Genomic DNA, 24,007 nt, shown 5'->3' with positions numbered 1-24,007 from the left:
TTCTGTTCCTTTTCTCTTTATGAAAAGTTTCTATAACTACACACTACTTTAAGAAAGGACGTTTCATCGTTTACGTTATCTCTTAAGTCTATCGTTAAACATATTAACTTATTAAACGTTGACTTAAAAAAAATTTTGCAAAAAGTCTAAATTGAAACAAAAAATTTATAGTATTCTATGTATGTATATGATAAAAAAAATTGTTTAATCAAATATTCTAAGAGAGAGAAAGAGAAATATAAAAACTTGTAGACATTTCAAAGCTCCTTTATTTTAAGTGACTTTTTTGTAGAATCTTTCAAAATGCTAAATAACTAAAAATATTTCGTTGAAAATCAATACTTCGTTAATTACATGACATAGATTTAGGTCAGGATGTCAGTTGATGAAATTACATTTTTTAATACAGACGTTTTCATTATGCGTTTAAATTTATATCTCATCCATTTTTAATAGTTTTCATCTCGTAAACAATTTTCGTAAACGATTTTCGATGAGTTTCTTCGTTAATTTCGTCACATAATATTGAAAATCCTTAAATTTATAAAGTCAGTTTTGAAGCTGACATTTTCAAACTTAAATAAAAATTAAATTTTGTAATTCATTTTTTCCCAAATATAATTTGTACAATACAGGGTGTTTCCAAATTAAATCGCAAAACTTCGGGAGCGTGTAGAGGAGTAAAAAACTAAGAAAAAAAGTCCTATAGACATATGCTCGTTTTTGCTCCGTTTCAGAGAAATCGAAAAAAAATGTTTACATTTCTTGCCATATCTAGCACCGACATATTTGATTACATTTTCCACTTTCTGTTATGAATTTGTCAGTCGCTCTTTGAAAGCCTTTAACAGTAGATGAATTTTGTCTTTTGCAATATGCCGCGTACGTATTCTAATAGTGAATATGCTGATATGGTTTTTGTATACGGTTTCTGCAACGGTAATGCTTTAAAGGCGGTGCGAGAATATGCACGACGATTTCCAAACAGAAGAGTGCCAAACCGAAGAGTGTTTATGTTGACATTTAATAGATTGCGAGAGACTGGATCATTTTCAATTCGACAAGAAAACAACCGATTTCAAGCAGCGTTACGAAGAGATTTGCAGGCAGGGAATCGTATTTTACAACATTTTGACAATCATCCTGAGACCAGCGTTCGGAATGCGTCGGCTGTATTGGGAGTGTCACCACAAACAATTTGGCGAACTGTAAAAGGAGATAATCGCTATCCCTACCACATTCAAAAAGTGCAAAATTTATTACCTCAAGATCATTGGAACAGATTGAACTTTTGTAACTGGTACCTTCAGACATGCCACAATGATATTTTATTTCCATCTAAAATAATGTGGTCAGATGAGGCAACATTTACCAGAGGTGGAATAATTAATCAAAGGAATTATGGGCTCATCAAAATCCCAGGTCTGTTAGAGAATACAAATTTCAGCAAGAGTTTTCTGTTAATGTCTGGCTTGGAATTTGGAACGACGTTTTAGTGGGACCGTTTTTTTTACCTGCAAGATTAAATGGGGACCGTTTTCTAAATTTCTTGGAGAATGAATTTTCTGACTATTTAGAAAACATCCCATTACAACAACGTACTGAAATGTGGTTTCAATTAGATGGATGCCCTGCTCATTACAGCAGAGTCGCTAGAACCTGGTTAGATAGAAAATTCCCACAACGATGGATTGGACGTGGAGGAGCAGTACATTGGGCAACTCGTTCGCCCGACTTAACGCCATTAGATTTCTATGCATGGGGTACTCTGAAGCAAGAAGTTTATTCTTCGCCTATTCAATCAGAGCAACATTTGAGAAATCGTATCGTAGCTGCAGCGAACAGAATATCGCAAGAACAGTGCCTGGCTGCTACAAGAGCCGTGTTTGACAGATGCAATGCTTGTATTGCTGCAAGAGGTGCACATTTCGAACAAAATCTTCATTAAAAAGTTTATAAATAAAATAATTAAAATAATAAATTAAATATATTTTTTTCTTTTTTCGTGATTTCCTGCGAAACAAAGCAAAAAGGAGCATATGTCTATAGGACTTTTTTTCTTAGTTTTTTACTCCTCTACACGCTCCCGAAGTTTTGCCATTTAATTTGGAAACACCCTGTATAGCGTTGTATTCTTGTATATAGATTATTATATCACAAAGAATTGAACTGATTTTTTAAAAGGAATATTTAAAATTTATACTTAACATTATTAGTTAGCAACGTTAATATATTAAAATAAAATCTTCGTAAAGCTGACTGTATCTTTCACCAAAAGCTATATTGAGTGTATCTTTCATTAAAAGCTGTGCATATTAAAGAACGATAGGTGATTACCTACAAGACTTTTTGATTGTACTGTTGATTTCACACACACAATTTCAAATTTAATATATCGCGAATTAACAGTTTAACAATAATGTTCCGATCGGATATCGCAATTCTCATGGCTCCCCAAGAACTCCGCGATCCGATGTCGCGGTCTATTTCGAGAGCTATATTACTGGCGGTGGATTCATAAGCGAGAGAGCAAGGCTCTCGGAGCATATGCTGCTCAGTTAATCTCTCACGTAGTGCCTAACTCGTTGGTATTTCGTTGGAGAAAGTAGCGATCCCACAGTGGTGCGGTGCACCATCGAGGTTCTCGCGCGTCGCAGCTGCGGATAAATTTCGACCACTCCGTGCTCCGGAATTGTCGAACGGATTATGACAAGTGCAGTCGTGTTTTGTCGCAGTCGTGTAACTCAATTAGCGTTGACAACCGTGAAAATAACCAATTGCTTGCCCGGTTTAATTAAATTTAATTCGATTGATCGATCTTTCCGGCAATTATTCGAAACGATCATTATTCCTTTCCACGATGAAATAATTTTTTATATTGTAGTAAAATGCAATTATTCGCTTAGAAATAATGTAGAATAATGGAATATCTATCGAAGCAATGGCAGATTTCCCCTTATCTTTTCAGTGGCTGTTCGGGTTTTCCGCTTTAGGAAAGGAGAAATTTCCGTCCTGGAAAGTTAACGCTTTTATGAAACACTTCGCGACTTCAAACCAGGCTGTTCCGAGTGTTGTAGTAACTTCGTAATGTTGCTTTCTTACCGCTCAATGCTTTGTAGGACACTGCGGAGCAAGTGGCGAAATGCGAGTGCATTCTCTCGCAAAGTATATATTTAGGGAGAAGGTCGTTTAACATTATCCCTACAAAGGATGTTTCGTCTTTTCTAAAGAAATTAGCATCACATTTAATATAAACGTCAACATTCTCATGATTCTTTACAACGTTTTGACAATTATACGCAAAGTTTACGTATCTACTAACAAAAGTCGTTTGATAGAATCAACGATATATAATTGAATATACATATAATATATATATTAAATTCATAATATAAAATTATATCCAATTTGAGTTCTTTTTAATCATTTTGTAAGTCGCCATCAATCAATAGAGTTAAACAATGTAACTCAAGAAAATGTATTGAATTTGATTCAAATTTAGTTTATTATTTATTAAAAAGTAAATACATACGTTATTTACGATGTTTACTTTAAAACTAACCACAGAAATGGATTAATTTACATTTTGATACATATGGCAGTTAAAAATAACACAATGTTATTTAACTTAAGAGAATGGATCACCATGCTTCCTTTCATATCTAACAGCATCATTTTACATTACTCTCGGAGCATATGCTGCTCAGTTAATCTTAGACATATCAATATCAGAAAACTTAGACATATCAATTTTATTTCGAATAAATTTAGCTAGTTATAATATATAAATCGCATCTAGGATAACCTGTTTTTATGTAACGATTTTTCTTCCGGGCATAAAGATTTTGCTTTTAAAGTTGTAATGTGATTTACGGACAATGTCCATGTCTCACAGATCTCGCTGCGTGGTTAAATTCGAAGCGGAATTGATGGTCTCGTGTAGTGCGTCAGATTAGATTGTAAAAGCAAGTTACACGCGGAATCGCGCAACTGGATTACGATGTCGAATCATGCGCTTGGAATGAGTTACATATATGCACCATGTATCGAGTCCGCATACGAGCGGCGGGCTGCAGATATTCCGATGACAGTACGCCGCATGCTCCAAGGACGTGGTATTCGCGAAGTGAAACTTAACCGCGCGTGTGCGGTGCAGCCAAGCTGGGAGGGTCAGGTCTCGACCGACTTAAGGACATTAATTTGGGGCATAAATGAGACAAATGCGTTCGCAGGGGAAACGCGAAAATTAATTGCGGCCCTCGTACGTGCAGCGATCGCCGCCGCCCGGTTCTTGCGCCGCGCACTTAAAAGCGAATACGTCACGCGCTTATGTTCCCGTAATCTATGTCGTCTTATCGATACGCGTGATTTCACGCGATCGCTCGTTGAAAGACAAAAAACGGAGGGAGGGAAGATAATTATTGCAGCATCGTGCCGCTGTATGACGATGAGAAATGTGCATGCCGCTTACGCCTCTATAACGATCGGTTGGCAATGTGGATATGTACATTACATCATTTTTAAGCGAATTAATAAAGTGCAATCCCGCGGTTACTTGTTTATCGTTTGTAATATTATGATACAGTTAATCTTTAAGTAAAATATATAATTATATTAAGTATATAATTATATTGTATTTGTATTATATTCTTAATATACTTCCAACGTTTTATGCTGTTGTACCGTTATATATTACACCGATAAATATTATAGTCCGTATTTAGATTTTTATTAACAAATATGCGTTTTTATTTCTAAAATTTTATGTAACGTGACCTATATGCTAAATACACGTGCAATATTGTTATAAACGTGTTCTGAATATGAACCTACACACACGCACGCACGCACGCACGCACGCACACACACACTAGTACAGATTTATTTAAAAAAAAATATATACATATTGGGGTATTTCTTCTATTTGTTCCACATTTTTAAATATTTTTTTCATATTTAAATATTTCTTTCATTTAAATATTCCATCTCAATATTTTTTCCTGTTTAAAAATATCTTCTACGTATTCGCGAATACTCTTTCATTTGTCAGATTCTGTTTATATTTCATTCATATCATTTTATTTTCGTAAAGTGTTTTTTCCACGTTTAATTTATACTTGTAGTCGCTCAATGATATTTTTGGAAGGTAGAGAATAAAAAAAGATCGATGCTAACGATTTTTGCGACTCGTTTAGTGTCCAAGGCGACATGCGGCAGCGATGGGGTGATTATTTCCATCCTCTTGAACATGAAAACAGCGTAATGAACCGTAATCGTCGGTCGGTTTTGCGATATTTGCAAGCCGTTTGCTTCGTCACGTGATACATTTTATTGGATTGCAATACGAACTCAATGTTGCTCTCAAAAACGCACGAACATACTGTTAAATATGCAAAATGGACTGCAATAGATTTACTTGAGCGACATTACGTGTTTTCGAAATCGGTGCGCTCCAGCGATCGATTATGTCTCGCGAGAGTGCGCACGACAAAAAGCTATAATCGGCGCCATCGACGGTATCGACGCACGTACGTGAGTCTCTTAGACGTCGAACCCGTCTCCGTTTTACTCCGCAGTATCCGAAAAATCGACCTAATGGAACGTAATATTCGCGCGAGCTTATATATTCTTGCGAGAGACGTCTGTGCTGCAAATCGTTCGATAAGCGAAGCTCGTAACATGAAGTTGCGAGATGATCCGGTCATTCTCGAACCGCCGCACGAAACGAGAGAGAGAGAGAGAGAGAAAGAGTCTGCTCAAATTTACCTGCTCCTCGTAATCCATGATACCTTATCGACGCACTATTTCACACGAAAGGAAGGATCATTATCGCCGTTAGCGGCACTTGCAGCGGCGCGTATGCTTGTTCTGCTGCCTTCGGGGAGCTTGTATTACTTACTGCCGGTTACCCCGCTCGTTGCAACGTGACGAAAACACGAAATGCAGAGTATTTCGAGCTGTTGCCGATAGTATTGGAGCGAAATATCGATGTAAAATGAAAGATATGCGTTGAGTTTCTCGAAAATCGCACCGAATCGTGGGATCAAGTATTCACGAGACTTTATGTTATTGAATTCAGAATCCGCTGCGGGAAGTGAAATTTCATAGGATTTAGGCAATTTGCACTCCTTGAAAAGACGATTTTTAGATTCCTAGAATTTCTAAAAATCCAGATTTATTCTTCAAAGCGTCTCCGCTTTAATTACACAGAAAAGGCTCGTGTTCTGTGAACTGTATTTTCCGAATATGAATTTGGTTTTTTGATATTTAGAATTTATATAATCAAAATTTGCGAATATACATGCTCGCAGAAATCCGCGAATCCGGAATGTTGGAAGTGCACGAGAGAGAAAGAGAGAGAGAGAGAGAGAGAGGATTGTATGTGTTTGAGTGTATTAATCCACAAGGAACGCACAAACGCGGGGAATCGAGGTTCCCATCGGATATTACTATCGGATAGTACATATCTTGCCCCGAAGCAGTTCACATAAACGATGTTTTGATTAACGTATAGTCGAGCGTGATACCGATTCGCCGGCACCTGGCAATCGGGCGAGATGCAGAGGAGCCGGTAGCCGCATCGCGTATAAAAGGAGCAGCGCGAAGTCCGCTCCTTCCGACGTCTCCGCGGCTTCTCGTTCGTAATCTACGGCGTCTTATCGATAGTAGCCGACAGATAGCTCGGTATAGCTCGATCAATGGCTACACACGACTGCACGAGAAAGGGGAATTCTCCGACGACCGCGATACGTTATGCTCGAATTACACCGCGAATATTACGGTATACATCCATATTGAATCGCGCGCGTACTCGCTCACTGGATGTTTGAGTTTCTTTCACTTTTTACACTTCGACGTTCGACGTATTGTACGCTGCTGTCCATTGTTCGAGAGTTCCCGCCGTGAACCATTATGCATTTTTCTGAAATGGAAAACTGGCGAGGCGTGTCGCGTTCATCGAATAATTCTGTTTTCATCAAATTTCAGTGGTGAGCTTTCGCACGTCGGTATGTCGCGAGATGAATAAGCTTTCGATATGTGAGCTGAGAATGACAAAAAGCTTACTTAATTATTAGGGTAGACAAGTTTATCGGGCGCTGATGTGAAAAATGCGAATTCTTCTGATCGTAGTCATCAAACTTTAAAACTCTAAAAAATCGAGGACATTTTTAATAAAAGACCTTAATAAAACTTTGTAATAAAATCTTCCTATGATTCTTTTTACTCCGTGCAAAAGAATAAGCGCAATTTTATGTGCGATAAAAAAGGAAAGATATTGCACGAGATTTAAAGAAACTATTACAAAAAAATATTTACGGAAAACGAATTTAAAGAGAGAAAGAGAAAAGACATAAAGAGAAAGAGAAACGTGGAAGCTCGGGAGGTATAAAGTTACATGAAACAATTGAAACAATTACAATAAAAATAAGTACCGCGGGAAGTGACACGTGGAGGAGAGAAAGTTGTTACTGCTTTAGCACGCGAGATAGTCGGAGACGACGACGCGACGAGGACGACGATGGCCACGAAGAAGACACATATTTCCTCGAGCGAACAAGCCGTTTCTAGCACGCCTTGACCTTCCGCCTGTAGCTTGAAATAGCATTTGTATTTTTAGTCGCGGCTTTTGAACACGCATCACCCTCTTCTTTCGAAACATCAAACTTCCTCCAGGACCCGCAATGCTCTTTCGATGTAGTCTCCTTCCGCTTCCTCGCCTTCTCCATTAAATTAGTACGCGTCTTTCTTTTTACACGTTTTGCCAAGCTCGCAAACTCCTGAAAGGTTGTGTTACTTTGCTCGTCGTCTCTGCATCTCGCATCACAAATTGTGGCGTTTTACGAGTAATTAAATATTCGTTTAAATATTTATTAATTGAAATATAAATAAATAACATTATTTATACTCCGTAGTAATATCTGAAACGTTAATACAATTTTTGATTAATTTTGTTTTATGGAATTTTATGAGATTTTATATTGGGTTTTTAATTGCTTGAAAAACCTCACGTTTATATTTTTTCAACTATATTTGTTTGATAAATTGAACACAGTATAATCTCTTTGTGTCTCAGTCTTTTATCTAAGATACTTCAATAACTGAGATACTTCAATAGTTGAAATACTTCGAGTGTCTCGATTTTAAAACTGTGACTTTTATAAAATAATGATCATTAAATAAATTTTAATAAACAGTTAATTTTTTACGACATTCTAAAAAAATGATATGGATTACATTGGAAAAAAGTTTTTACTTGTAATTGATGTTTTTAAAACCTTAAGGAAATTTATGACTTTTGAAATTAAGATTCATATTTTTAAAGTAACTATTATGAGTAAAAAAAACTAAAAAAAGAACCTTACTTTTTTGCTATTAGAAATACTGCGATCCACGTTGCGATCACGCGAGGCGCATTTATACACAGTGCCTGATATTGCGACGCAGTAACGTCAAACGACGACGTATGTGCGCATAATCGTCCGTAAACTTTGCAAGCGCTTGGTCATGATTCAAGCTGAACGGACGAACGCGCGTCTCGCGGGTGCCCGAGTCGCTCGTCCGCGAAATAGCTTCGCGCTAGTGAGCAAACATCGTGCCTTCATTATTTTCGGAATTTCTGCGGCGCAGCGACGAGTAACTTCAGTCTCTTTGATCTCTGACTTTCGCACGCCATATTCCGGACATTTTCCACGAAAACGTTGCAAACGCTAACAAATTAATCGATTAGCTCGAGCCCTGCTCTTTTCTAAGCTCGAGAAATTCATGCTCTCGCCAACTGATCCCCGCGGCCTAATTTTTATTCATTTTTCAATGTGATTCACATCGTTGCGAAAAACCAAACAGACAAGCAAGAATTTTAGGAAACCTTGAATTCCTGTATACGATATCTCACCTGTCTCTTACGACTGAGACATTCCGCATTGCGTCACTGTCTTCTTTTATAAAGCGTTTTCTACGTGTTTTGCATTTCTCTAATAGTGTAGCGAGACATAGAAGAAGTAAAACTGGTAAACTGCAGGGAAAAGACGATTTTGCTAAATTATTTAAAAATTTAGATAGATACAGATTTGAAAATAATTTTGTTAAATTATCAAAATAATTGTGTAGGAAACTGAAGTATGATGAGCAATGTTGCAAAAAATTTGACATTATAGTAGTCAGTTTGAAAATGTCGTATATAATTATTTTAATGGTAATTTTCAATAAAATTTATTTTCAAATTTGCATTCAGCTAAATTTTTAGATACTTCTGCAAAACTATTCTTTCCGTATAAGAATATACGAATTTATTTTAAACTTTACCAATCAATGTTAAGACGAAAGAATTTTAAGGCTCCGAAATATATTATAACATCGTATATTTTCTTATAATTGTTTGTTTAATTATTGAAGTTTTACCGAAATAAGTTAAAGATATATAAATAAATGTACATATAGATACAAAATATGTGCAAGTTTTATCATGTACGTAAATTTAGATGCTACAACGTAATCACTTCTTGCTTTATGTAGTTATAAGAATATTCTACGTTCGCACTGCATATAAATACCCGACGCTAATTAATGTTTGCATGAAAATACACTTTTTCATTTTTATGTAGCCACGTGAGAAATAAGCGAGAACGACCGCACATTGTTCTCCATTTAAACATAATCAATAATGCATTTAACTCTTTCTTGTCGTTACAATTTTTAACTTTGCTCGCAAATTCTGTTACAAGCCCCTAGGTATCAATTCATATTAAGCTCGACTGCGACCGTTGTTTCTTGTTTACACATCCGTTTTCTAAACCGGAAAACCGATTCTCCACATGCTTTCTCTTCACTCCTTTTATTCGTCGTCCTCTTTATCACCTCCACCTTCTCTAGCCGCGTATCATCCCCTTTCACTCTGCAGGGATTTCCTATGCGTATTTCACCGTAAATTCGATTCACGCTGCGGCATACGATATTATTATTGCGTACCGAAGCGCTTACGGTTATTTACGCTACAAATGCTTAACGAACCAATTATATTATCGTATTTCGTCTTCGACGATTCAGTAGATCTATTTACTGATCACGTTGCAGCTTATGAACGTTATACGTCGTGTCTGTATGAACGGTTGATTGACGTTAATCAATTTTGTCATCTTTGCGACGACTGTTATATAGTTGCATTTAGATATACATAATTCAGTAAAAATAATGTTATATTCAAAATTATTTATATACGAAAAAATATCGCGCCAGAGTCTTTTTTGTTTGCTTTGTCGTTAATGCTACCAGTTATTTTTTATGTTATTTTTTGTTGTATTTGTTTTACATCTCTTGTAATCTTGGTATAGAAATCCTCTATAACGATAAGAATTTGGCCAAAACTGATAAAAAATGGCGGATAGATAGCTATCTGTCTCTCCTCCTTTTTTTCTTTCACTTTCCGAAAATATACAAAGCTGTTCGAACTATATACCAAATGAACCATATAAGTAATCAGTCAAAAGACCAATCCACTTTGGCCAGACTCTCATTATATCAGAGATCCTATAGGATCTCTAATACCTTGGTATTGTTAAACACTACTTGGTACTGAAAACAAAATATCGAAAATTTGACATAATTGTACGTATTGTTGACATAGTTGATATTTATCACGATATTAACATTTTTTTTCTCAGATCTTTCTCAACATAATTGTATAACATAATCCGATACAATTAGATCTGTTTTTTTTCGCACATACACTGAAAGAGCAATTTTACTGATGAATTTTGCTAAATACAGATCTGAAAAATAATTTTGCTGGACCATTAAAACAATTAGATAGGACGACAAAATTAGTTGATAGAATATATTAAAACATTTTGCAACATTGCTCATCACGCTTAAAATTCCTGCAAAATTACTTTGATGACCCAATAAAATTATTTTCAGATTTCTATCTAGCCAAATTTTTACATTTTTCAACAAAATTGCTCTTTCGTTGTATAATTGATAATTTTTTATTATTGCGCATGATGAATATTCGAATTACGCTACACTATGTACACTGTTAAATCTATAGTGCCAAATTTAATTTAACGTGAGTCGCCACTGCGCCTCAATCATATCGTTATTTTATACTAAAACAATGGTTATATTTGACACTAATATAGTGTCAAATTGACACTATATAGTGTCAAATTTAACTATCATTTTGATAAAAAAATAACGATAGTTATTTAGTAGGAGCAGTGGTGATTCACGTTAGATTAAATTTGACACTATAGATTTAACAGTATAAAATTAATAATTGTTAAAGCCGTTTGGTGGGTAGCACGCGGTCGAGGACAAAGTGCAGACGAGCACAGGAGCGCGGATGCGACGTGATGCGACGCGAATCATGAATGCAGCGCGCGATCGTAGCCGATGTATTCGTTTTCCCCGCCATCGGTGAGCAGCTCGGAACATGCGAGCGTGGAATTTATCGGAAGGCTTACAAAACCGAACAATCGGGCGAAGTTAATTATACGTTGATTTCGTGTAATCGAAAGTACGTCGTTGCCATCGCCACCGTGCGTCGCGCGCCGCAACAAAGCGTTGCGTCGTGCCGCGTGCGGATATGTAATGTAATTCGGCACAGCGAAATGCGCAGCTCGAACGCAAAGCGCGACTCCGACACCGTACTTAATTACTTAAGCTCGCGTTTAAACTCCATGAATCCAATTACTTAAAACGGGCGCGCGCGAACCTTGTCGCTTGCCTCCCCAAAGATAACTCGGATTTCATGTTATCATCCCGTTTTCTCTCCCTCTCCTAAATGAATTTTCGTAATAAAAAGCATGAAAAAGCCGAATTCAATCAATTATGGATAAATTAATAATATTTGAATTAGATAATATATTTATAATAGGTAGAAAATATTTACTTATATGCTTGTGAAATTTTTCAAGCACATATGATTTTGGAGATTGAAGAACCAAGCGCCAAATTTCTTCCATTTGCGATAGAAATCTGAATCTTTATAGATTATGCGAACTATTTTTAATTCCTTCCTTGAGATCAGAATAGGAAGAAATATTATGGGCCGATAAAGTTTCAAACTAAAAAACGAGTCTGGTAATAACTATCAAATGTTGAGTGAAATAATTTCGATCAAGAGTTCGGTTAATATAACTGATTAATAATTTTACTTTCTTAAATATTTAGTAATTATGATCAAACAGTTAATTATATATTATTATATTCGATAATACTAAATATTTAAAAAAGTAAAACTATTTTTATACATATATTAATTGAACATTTGATTGAAATTATTTCAGTGCAATTACTAATTAATAACGAATTTGGACGCACAAGTACGCACTAAAGCCATACACTAATTTAATTTGTGTAAAAATGAAATGCAAATATTTTTGAATTATAAAATATAGCTTTTACTAACAGTACAATAAAATGTATTGAGAATTTCATTTAATTCGTTTGTTTTATATCAATATAAAACACACATTTTTATGTCAGTTTGACGTGTGACGGCTTTAATACGCACCAATGCGCACTGAGTGCATCCAATCGAATTCGCTATAAGATTTATAGAGGAAAGCTTTTAGAGGAAGATTTATAGAGAAAGATTTTTAGGAGTAAAGTTCAATTATACCGTTGTTTGAGGATATGAAAAAAAATAACACTTTTAGATTTAACAAATATAAAAAATAACGTATCAGGGCAATATACATAGCAAAAGAAAAAATAAATTTTATTTTTGAAAATTTTTAGAATAGGAATTTAGTTTCTGCTTTTGATCTATCGATCTACAATTTCATAAAAAATGCACGTTGAGAAAGAATTTATCAAAGAGGCGTATCGAAACGGCTCCGGCTTCGATGTGATTAACACTTTCACTACTGTTTGGCGTTTGCACAACGGTCGTTTGTATCATCGGTGATACGTTGATGGTGAAAGTGTTAACATCACCACGTTTCCATTGCCAGACAATATTATTCGAAACGATCGACAGATAAAACGTGACATCGAGCTATGCACTACGAGCGCATACATGAGGCAATCACTGTTTGATGTACAACGGACAAACAGATTGTATATATCAATCGTAGGAATATGAAAACTGAGGAGGGGGAATCCTAGATTTTTTGTTAATTTAAGTTAAAGAGTTAAAAATTTTAAAGCTTTAATTAGTATATTCGAACCACAACTATTGAGCTTTTACCAAAAATTATTTTCCTCCTGCATACATTTATTATGATGAGAATATTGCATTATAATTCAAATATGTTAAATTCTATATAACTGAAATATACATATTTAAAGATGCAGCCGTTTATTTTGTTTATGGTCACGTATAATTTTAATATAAATCATTGCGTATCATTAAAAATTTACGCAAGCTAATTATAATAAATGGTATAATTCATGTTTTATTTTAATCATATGTTAATAATAGTTAATTTTGTTTCTACTATGCATATAATTATAAAACATATTCATAAATGAATAATAATATTAAAGCGTAAAATTTACTGATTACTTTTATCTTTTAATTTAAATATTATTTATTGTAACCTCATTTTTAAAAATACTTGTTTAAAAAAGTTAAGATTAAATATTTTCGTGATACATAATCTACAAAAATATGACTTGAATATCTCTGCTTTTAATTTAAAAAATTTATCTGTACAGATAGTTTCTATCGGTAGAAACGTGAAAAAGGAAACTATTACAAATTATTTTTTCCTTTTTCGATAAATAACATAATCAATATTCATTTTCTCTTAGGAAAAAAGATTTTATTCATATTTTATTTACAAAATAAATATCTGTATTTTACAAATATTTATTTGTAAAATACAGATATTTATTTAATTTTATTGAGAAACGCCGAGATAAAGCTGCCCCAACTTTCGTGCAATACGACCTTTCTAGCAGATACGACACAAAACTGCCACATCGGCGACCTAATCGAAGTTAATTACATATTGATTTTATGGGCGGCAGCGCATATATATATTCCACGATCGCGAAGCATGTCTCTTTGAAACTGAACACGTATCGTAGCAGCATGTTATATTCGGTTTATTTGAAATGAATTCATATGCGCGGGAGACCAACGTGATGTTTTACATTTTATGAAAACTTACGATACATGAACTGTATCGATAAACCGCAAATAACTATAATACATATAACGATTTTGCCATTTATTAATATTTTCATAAAAGATCTTTATATAATTGATTCCACCAAATTTTATCGTATACTGTATATCAAATACAGTTTACATTCACTTTTAACAGAATGCAATTTTTGATGCTTGATATTATATTTTAATAATTAATTTAAATTTTAATAGTTAATTTAAAATAAACATTTCGCATAAAGTAAATTATAATTATTTACTTAAAATTAACTTAACGCTGATTTAAATGTATCATCTATTTTGAATTATGTGAAACATAATAAAAATATATTTAGAATATAAACTATCCGTTTATATTGTTTAATTACTCCATTTAAATTCTCATTTTTTGTTTTATTATACAATCGAATAATATTCATTACTAAATAAAAAATTTACTTGCAAATTACTTAAAATAATCATGTTTTATGACTTTTACAACGTTTACGAAAAATGAAATAATTTAATTATGTTTTTGCACAGAAGAAACAGTAAATCTTTTTATGAATGTACTGTTCTGCTACCGCTATCTCCAGCTAAGCCTACGTTACATCGATAATCAGAGCTAACTGATTCTGGGTCAGCTGCAACCCAGTTTTTCTATCAATTTATAGTACCATCTGTGATCTAGATAGAGGAACAAAAGCGAATTAACTAGGGTTAACGTTAATCGACCTTGGTGTTCCAAAAGGGCTTAAGAGCCAAATTTGGGTTGGCGTGTAACTATCATATATAATATGCTGTAGTAGAGTAGAGCGGGGCTAATTTGAGCAACTTTTTAGTCACACTATTATTAGACTAATGAGAATTGTTTTAGAACGTTGCATATTTACTGGCTTAATAATTAAGCACTCATAAATCCTTAACATATTTCATAAATAAGAAAAAAATTCGTTACAAAATATTGAATACAAAATATTTGTTAAATAAAAAAATCAGAGTAGCCACCCATAAGGTATGTTGAGCCACTCTGAGGTAAGTTGAGCGTGAAGATAATTATCTGATATGTTATCAAAAAAAACAAAAGAAGAGATGTATTCATCAAATTTTTACCAAAGCGCACGTTTATCTCCTATTTGTAATAATTTTTAATACTCTCTGTAAATGTTTTAATTAATTAATAAAAGTTTAAATAAAACTGAAAACTTAACTCTTTATAATAAAAATTAAGCACAAAGCAATGCTAGACTAAACGAAAAGCAGTAATGTCTGTTTTCGCGATATTTTACGCTAGCATAGACATGTCCATACGGGTTTCGGTTACTGAAATATTTGCATGTCCTAACTTGCCCCTATGCTTAACTAGCCTCGTTTTACCTTACATGAAGACTCACACATCGTCAGTTCCCAAATAACAAGCTGATAGTATTTGCCGTCTTTTTGACGTCAAGATGTCATCAAAGACGTCATTTTGACATCAAAATTATGACAATTAGCATCAACCTGCTACCCGATTGCTGTAATCCGCAGTTTGATTGCTGTGATCCGCACATGTAAGCGTATCACGAAATTTTCAATCTCGAGAGACGGCACGCGACATTTATGAAAGCTACAGAAATTACGAGCCATTTGACGGCTTGGCGAAACGCCGCGGTAAAGCGTTCCTGTTTGAACTCCATAACGAGAGAGACGTCGGTTCTCTCTCCGGCAAACACGGAGATGATCTCGGGTAGACCGGGATAAACGCGGCTTCAGCTAAGCCAATTAGCAGAGCGAAAACACATAGGCGAATCACTCGGCTTTCACGGTAGAAGTATGCGACGGCCTTGTGGGGGACGCCGTGATGGATACACGTAGGAATGCTCTGGAGGTTTTTATTAACGTCGCAGCATTTCAACTTTACTTCCAATCTTGAATGTCTTCGGCATCGATAAATTACCTACGATTCTCTTTTCTAGCTGGTAATGCAGTAGAGTCTCTACAATTTAATCTGAATAAGATCGAGATTATGTATGAATAAAAATTCAAACTCTATTCAATAATATAATAATATTGCGGGAGGACTAAAAAAAAAGGTTAATAAATAATGTATAGTAAAAATTATTGGAAAGAGCTTCATCGCGAGCGCAAAATGATCCTGTTAAACAGAAATTAAAAAAAAATCTTTTTGTATTTTAAAATTATATTCTGATAATTGAGAAAGCATTTTCGGGGTTCTAACTAAAAAAATGGTGAAAAGGAGCTAAAAGTTAAGTTATATCGCGGAGTTGTATGCACTGTCAAGATCTAGTCCGATTAAAATTACTTGGCTGCTAGCTGACGCCGATGGCGCGAAGCAGACCGCATTATTCTTACTGCTCATTCCTACCGTGTTGCGGCTTCCTAACGGCGCTATGCGGTACCTCCGTCGTTTCTCGGCACAGAATACACGTAGGTACATACATCTCTCACCTCCTCTACCTTCCACCTTCCGTTACAACCAACGCTACCATTTTACTTCGCGACATTTGGCTCGACCGTAGGGATGCAACCACTGGTATTTTGACAGTATCGATGCTTTACACGTGACATTATCATTTTAGTTGAACAGAAATGTTCGCGTTGAGAATAGCGATACTTCCATTCATTCCATTCTATATATAAATAGCATCGGAGCAGTCAACACTTCCTTCGAAGTGTTTTATCAGTATTTTGCGATGCCAGAGTGTTATCAATGATATTCATCAAGAAATGTTTTTGCGATAATTAATGGAGATTTAGAGTGTGCAGTCAATATTTTCTATTTAATACTATAAAAATATCAAGATTTTATCTAATGTCACAGAAATAAGACACAACATCCTAAATGTTCAAGAATCGCGATTTGCAGCTTGATCAGCATATCTTATATGTCTAACTTGAAAAGAAATGGTACAAACGTTTGTCGATGTTTGCTTATTCAAGTAATGAATATAGTATGCGAAGTGGGCAGTTAGATGCTATATGATAATTTTTTACGCATACAAGATACGTGCCGATTTCTTCTCTTTCATATTTTTTAGACATTACTAAAGCGATTTATAACGTCGCTTTGTCAATGCTTTATTGTCTATCTAATGTAACAGATGTAAATACTTATTTAAGATTAGAAAATAATACGCTTGATTCACTGAGAGAAATGTTTGGTATTTGTGATTATAATATTACATTTATTTTTATAACTATTACTGCTATATAATGTTAGTAATAATTATATTTATATTTCTATATACCAAAAAATATGTAGTTGGCACCGAAAACGAATACTATTATAGTCAATTTTTTGCCAACTGTATATTTTTTGTATATAGAATTATAAATATGTAATTATTATTACTAATATAGCAGTAATAATTATAAAAATGGGAGCTCCTAACCATAATTATTTTACCATGCAGTTTAGTCACAAATACCAAGTACTTTTCTCCAAATACCAACGTACATTGAAAGAAAAGATTGACTGCTGCAGGAAATTAGATGATAAAATATAGCATAGCATTTTTAATTGGCTGCAGCAGCCAATTTTTGATTGCGTTAGCCAATCGAAATCCTATACTGACATTGCGGATAGGCTAGCACAACCAAAAATGGGCTGCAGCAACTAAAAATTGGCTGTTGCAGCCAATTCAAAATGCTATGCCATATTTTATCATCTAATTTACTGCAGCAACCAATCTTTTCTTTCAGTGTATACATAACTAAAGTCTTCTTCATTCTAAGCAATCTTTTCATTCACGCAAATCAAATTCGATAAGAATACGATATCTAGACAAAGTTACAGAAATACGGATTTATTATCAATTATCCCAATCGGTCTGCGTTCCGTCGATTGATAGTAATGCCTCTCAATGACGCTGATCGATAGTACCCAATGGTTATCGTCCGATAGGTCGAAACGCCACTGGCAGTATCCTTGACGCGTGTTATGTTAAAGTTCTCGATATCTTGCCGTCGATTAGAATCACAGATGTCATTTAAGTGTCACCTGGCGAATTGGGAATTTACACGTGTCGTTGCTCCACGACGATCATCACGTCCGTCGCGGTGGCCTTCAGATTCCCCGGTGAAAGCTCGCGGCTCGACACGTGTCGGTGTTAACTCTTGGTAACCTGAGAAGGTTTGCGCTATGTGCGTGCGTCTCGCGGTGAAAATTATTTCCTTCCTGACCGGAATTCTGCGCGGAATGCCATCTTATAACTTTATCTACTTCCCAAATCAAACTCAATTGCACAAACGCTCAGGAATACGAAGATTTATCGTATAGAGAATTTGATAGTACACGGAAATGTTATTTGATGTCTGTCAATAGAAAAGTTTCTTATTTCTTATTTACACAAATAAAACACAATTTGATATAGTTTTTCGTCTACGATATTATAAAAATTCTTACATTATTTTAACGACAATATTCGAGAAAGGCATGAATTTTACGTATAATAGCGTTGAATGTATTTTTTGTGAGAGAAGTATTAGTTTTAATATAGTCTTTCTTCTGTTTTTTTTTTTCATATTTTGATTCTCTAATAACTGTCTTGAAATTTGCATAAAATTGTTTCCAGAGATCAATTTGTGTAGCGTGCTCATTCGATTTTGTTAAGGGAGGAACTAGATGGACGGACGTGCTTTAATGGGTTAAAATAACACATGCTTCGTGACGCATGTTGCTTCGTCGTGCGAAAAGTTGTCTTCAGCCGCGCTCCAGTTTCACGAGACGAACGCTGATACGACGCGCCTTCGCGCCCCATGATTCATGGTCGCCCACGTTCGCTCGTTCGCGACTTAACACCCATTTCGAATGCACCTTTCATCCGCGGTTTTACTCCGCCGCAAGTGGCAAGGCTTTCGCAGTTAATTAACTCCACGATAACCGGGTTAAGAATATCTCGTGCTCAAACTTTTTCTTCCTCAAACTATTTTCCTTCCAGAAACGTAGGCGATAACTCCGTGGCGTACTATTAATCTCTCTCTCTTTCTCAGACTTTTTAAAACTTTTATCTCGTATGCGGCACAATACGTAATACTTAGCATTAGAAAACATAAACTTTGAGATATACTTATTAAAATAAAAGTGTTTTTAATATTAACTAACAATGAGTGTTAAAATTCTCAAGAATGTACAGAATTACTTGGTGTTAGATTTAAAAAATGCAAGGCTGACAAAATTTATCTATCTTATTATTTAGCTAATATGTCTAGTTGTGATGCAATATTAGTTTTACTATGACTATCTATTATTACAAATGTTATGTTTTGTCATACTGCGGATAAGAAAGTGTTTAATGCTATAGATACTTGGTGTTTTCTTCCGAGTTACGATGTTCATTTTACTGTACATCTCGTTTTACTCTACATTCAACACGACCTTATTTACATAACTATACAGGGTCACATGAAAAATGGAGCACTACGGTGATGAAAAATGATCTAGTGATTTTCTGAATTCAAGACGTATCTCAGGAAAACTCGAAGTTCTAAGTATGATTTTTAGATACCCTCAAAGAAAACTGAGTCGCTGATCAACATCGTAATTTGATTTCATAATATCGATTATCAATAATAGTAAGAAGCTCTTTATATTTGTGTATACTTGTTGGAAAGTAGATGTTAACCTGGGAATAGTCACGTGGGGTGTTTTTATATTTCAACGGCGAAAAAATATGAATTATTATAAAACATTGTTTTATATGAATATTATTATGTATCGTATTTTTTATTTTTTTATTAACTTATTGGTTATGAATCTGTAAATATATAATTCGATCGAAAACCCACAATAATTAAAAAAATAATTATATTAATTAAAATCTTTATTTTTTAGAAATATTGTCATAATAAGTTGTTTAATAGTGTGTATTCCGTTTAATATTTATTTGATTTCTATTTACTTTTTTCAAAAAATTGTGATTAAATCCATACCCATAATGTTCTTAAATACTAATAAATTACAAAACAATCGATAAAATACAATAAATTGTTAATAATAATGATTTTAATTGGAATATAAAAATATCCCAGATGATTGTTAACTTAAAAAAAAGTCAAATAACTTCTGGGTTAAGAGTTATTATTCCTCAGATAATTAATGAAATTTTTTCAAATACGGTGTACAAAATATTTCACTATTAATTTACGCATTAACTATCTTATTTAACGAATGTCTATTGTTTTTATTATATATTGTGCGGAAAGCCATTATTTTGATAACATCGACTTTTACAATTGTGTACAGAGATATAGATAAATTCTAGAAGAGACCAAGATAACATTCGCTTTGGTGGCTGCTTGCAATTACTAACTTGGAATAAGCGCAGCTTGTAAAACTCTACCGTCCCTTAATTGAGAAGCTTCTACAGGAAATGTGACCTGCTGCATCTCGACATGATATCCAAATAGCTCGCGGTCACACCATCATTCCGTTCTTGAAATCACGCTCACGACCTGCATTTCGCGTAGATTTATCGCGTCGCGGGAGTAATCTGTAAGCGAGCCATTGTATCGCGCGTGTATATTTTGCAACTATCCGTCACTCCGCGGAAAGCCACGTCGACGCTCATCCGTTAAGCCAGGTTTAGACTTGACACTTATCGCCTGATATTGCTATCGTACGTCGCGTGTTACCGGGACGCGACAAAAGAATATCCGTTGCGCGCGCGAGAGGCAGAAGAGGAACGGACGTCAGCACTGTGCTATGCACCGCTGCATGCAGAGAACAGACTTCCGGCGACGCGGTGGTGCAGCGCAGTAAGTGACGAATTCATGACGTCGTCTATCGCCTGCGGAATGTTTTCGTACATCCGTGAGAAGTTCAGTTTCACCAATAAAAATCTGCAAGAAGCAATCGAAAGTCGTTCCTCGGTCGACAATTACAATTCATCATTATTTGTCGAAAGATTATCACGATCTATCGTTCGCGATTGTTTCCTTTCAGCTATAATCTATGAATAATTTCTCATTCGAGCAAGTTACTAATTACTTCACCGATAAAAAATTGAAATTTAATAATTGATAATTATTTTCGATTAACTTTAATTCTATACTCAGTGGAGAATTTTTGTAGCAAGAAAAGCTCTCGATTGAATATACAAATTAAGACTCGATGCTTGAGATTTACTCTCCGAGAGTAAGTTGGATAAATGTAGGATATAAATCGGTCCAGTACTGGATTTTTATTGTCTCTGTAAAAAAAGCTGTTCTGATAATAAAACTTCGTAAAGCAGAAAAGCGTACAGGATAATCCTCTAGAATAGAAATCAATCTACAGAGTTTTTACTGTTTCTACAAGCGACTTTCAGTAGTAAAATTTCCAAATGTGCACTGTAGATCTTCCTCTCTCTCTCATACACCCACATACACACACACATTTAATATCGGCGTACAATTTGTCTGGAAATCTCCAGTGTATCGTAAAATGTGCGAAATCTGTCCTAGTATTATTCTGTACCTTGTTCGATTACATGTGCGTAGATATTACCTGAGTTTAGACCAAATTTTTAAGCTTGAAATTAATTTGGATGCAATTATTGATTTAATGTTTGAAAGTTTAGCATCAAATTCAATAATTAACTTTGTTATGTAGATATCACGAAACTTTAATTTGCCAGAGCTGCTTAGATTTCAATGTTTCAAATAGTCCTTTAATTAAGCCATCGTTATAATACGCGGTTCGAGAAGGGAAAACATTTGTATGTTAGACATATTTTAAGTAAGTATAACAATTTGAAACAGATTTTGTTTTTGCAATGAGCTGAATGTAAAGAAGATATCTAACATAAAATGTTCCATGCGATAAAGTACACATCAAAATATTTCTACGCCAAAGCATATATGAACAGCATATATGAGAGCTCCGTGTAAAAGAAACTTCATTGAGGATTGGTACGTTCGAAGAGCGACGTCGATGGTCTCGAGAGCATCTTGTCTTGCGAAGAGGATACGCGAGATACCACGCTTTACTTGATCTAACCGATTTACTACGAATGGCGTGACATTGAGAGCGACGAGAGAAACGTCTCGAAAGCGACGATGCGTCTTGAAATGGATGCGAGGTGCTCCTGCAACAAAGCGCGTCGCGTTTGACACACCGTTGGTCTCGGCGTCAATACAGCACGTATTTGCGACGGTCGGCACGATCAACCAAGTGGATGAATATTAAATGCGCCGAACGGTGAAAATAGAGCGCGAACAAGCTGGCCTAGTAACGGTAGACGCAAATCTTACCTTGGCGGTGTCAAAGACTCATATATTCTGACCGCACATTTAGCACCGCATACAATTTTCCACGATGAGTCTTCTAGGCATTGAGAGGATCTTCGAACAATTTGTTTCTAGTATTCAAAATTCCCTGTTCCATTAGCGTATCTAAGATTTTTTTGGGGACTGGTTATCAATTCTGTTAACACGTAAACAGCAATTTATGAATTGCTTTTGGATATTTAAAAATTTATAATGTTTCCTCTTCATTTCTGCTTTTGAATGGGGAAGATATTAGATTTTGTAAACTATATCGTTTCCTGAAGAAAATATACATAAAATACAGTTATTAAAATCGAAATAAATAGTTCCTTTAATATCGCTTATTATGTAATATCGCTTATTATGTAAGTAAAATTATTGTTATTTTTAATAAATATAAATAAAATCTTAGCTGAGGGTATGTCATCTTTGGTCGAATGGAGTACTCGTCAATATCTCAGCACATATTCTATCTTTTAGCTCATAAACTTTGCGAAAATGTGATACTCTGTCAGAACTCTAACGAAAGTTTAAGAAATTACTTACATAGTTATTAGAAGGAAAAAAAATATGTGACAAAAAATTCATTGATAGTTAAAATTAAAGATGTATATTTTACAACTAAAAATAAAAAATTTAAACTCTCCCTTCCCAGATACGTTTATATCTCTATCTATTTAATTATCCGCGTTAAAAAACTGCATCTCTTGCCTAAATCTCAAATCCTAATAGTTCATCTTGACGAAATCATCGCCAATTTCCAGACTTTATTGATTACTTATTGAGACTTGAGCTGTGATAATTAATAGGTCACAATCGAGAATTGATTGCGAGTAGGAATCTATAACTGGATTTTCTCCCGTTTACAAAAATAACATGTTTTCCAGTTATAGGATAAGTGAAACGTAGTCGACGTCTCTACGAGAAGCTGTAAACCGATTTTTAACTTTATCGTTGGTATGACCGGTTGAGTGTTTTTACGAGCATGAGAGCTTTTATTTTCTAAATGAAACTCACGGAAATGACAACAAGGTATTCAACTTAGAGAGAATATTTCGCTCTGCTGAATCGTAATCATGTATTGCACACACGCGTACGTATCGTTACATACCGTGAAAGAGCCCGAGGAAAGATCGATGGGAATCTTGATAGTCAAAGCTTTTTTGATCGCGCGTTACACACAGAGGATGCGTTTGATTTACCGTATAAATCCGATGTGAACTGAATTATTTTACGACTACGACACCGTTTGCTTTTCGAATGCGATCATGTGATTTGACACAAATCTGATCTGTCTCTTTCACGGAAGTAAATGTTCGTCTTTCTTAAGTATATCCACTGAATGTCGATAAAAACATGTTGGGATTGCAATGGTTGTATAAGTTAGTATAAAACGGTATCTCTACACATTTCCGTCAGAAATGTATGACTTAACTAAAGAACTAATGGAAAAGAAATTAGAAGCGTTTAAAGACAATATGAGTTTGAAAAATAATATCGCGTTTATTTTAAAAATTATATAAGATAAAAATTGTATGAGTATATAAATTATCATAAACGGCTAAATATAATTCTAATATAGATTGTTTGATAGGAAAGAAGCAATGGTAAACCAATTCCTTGAGTTAAATAATATTTTGTTATTTTTAACTTCCATATGTG

At 34.7% G+C, this 24,007-nt stretch overlaps 1 protein-coding gene across 1 annotated transcript in view; it reads left to right on the top strand.

Moving 5' to 3' along the window:
* LOC108720431 (Histone gene-specific Epigenetic Repressor in late S phase) overlaps positions 1–24,007 on the top strand; it is a 125,437-nt gene that overhangs the window by 73,771 nt on the left and 27,659 nt on the right. The window lies entirely within an intron of this gene.

The sequence above is a fragment of the Mycetomoellerius zeteki genome, unplaced genomic scaffold (genome assembly GCF_001594055.1).
Source record: "Mycetomoellerius zeteki isolate Tzet28-1 unplaced genomic scaffold, Tzet1.0 scaffold102, whole genome shotgun sequence".
Classification (NCBI taxonomy): Eukaryota; Metazoa; Arthropoda; class Insecta; order Hymenoptera; family Formicidae; genus Mycetomoellerius; species Mycetomoellerius zeteki.
Note: the sequence above shows the minus strand (reverse complement) of the source record. Positions and strands in the feature narration are given on the sequence as shown.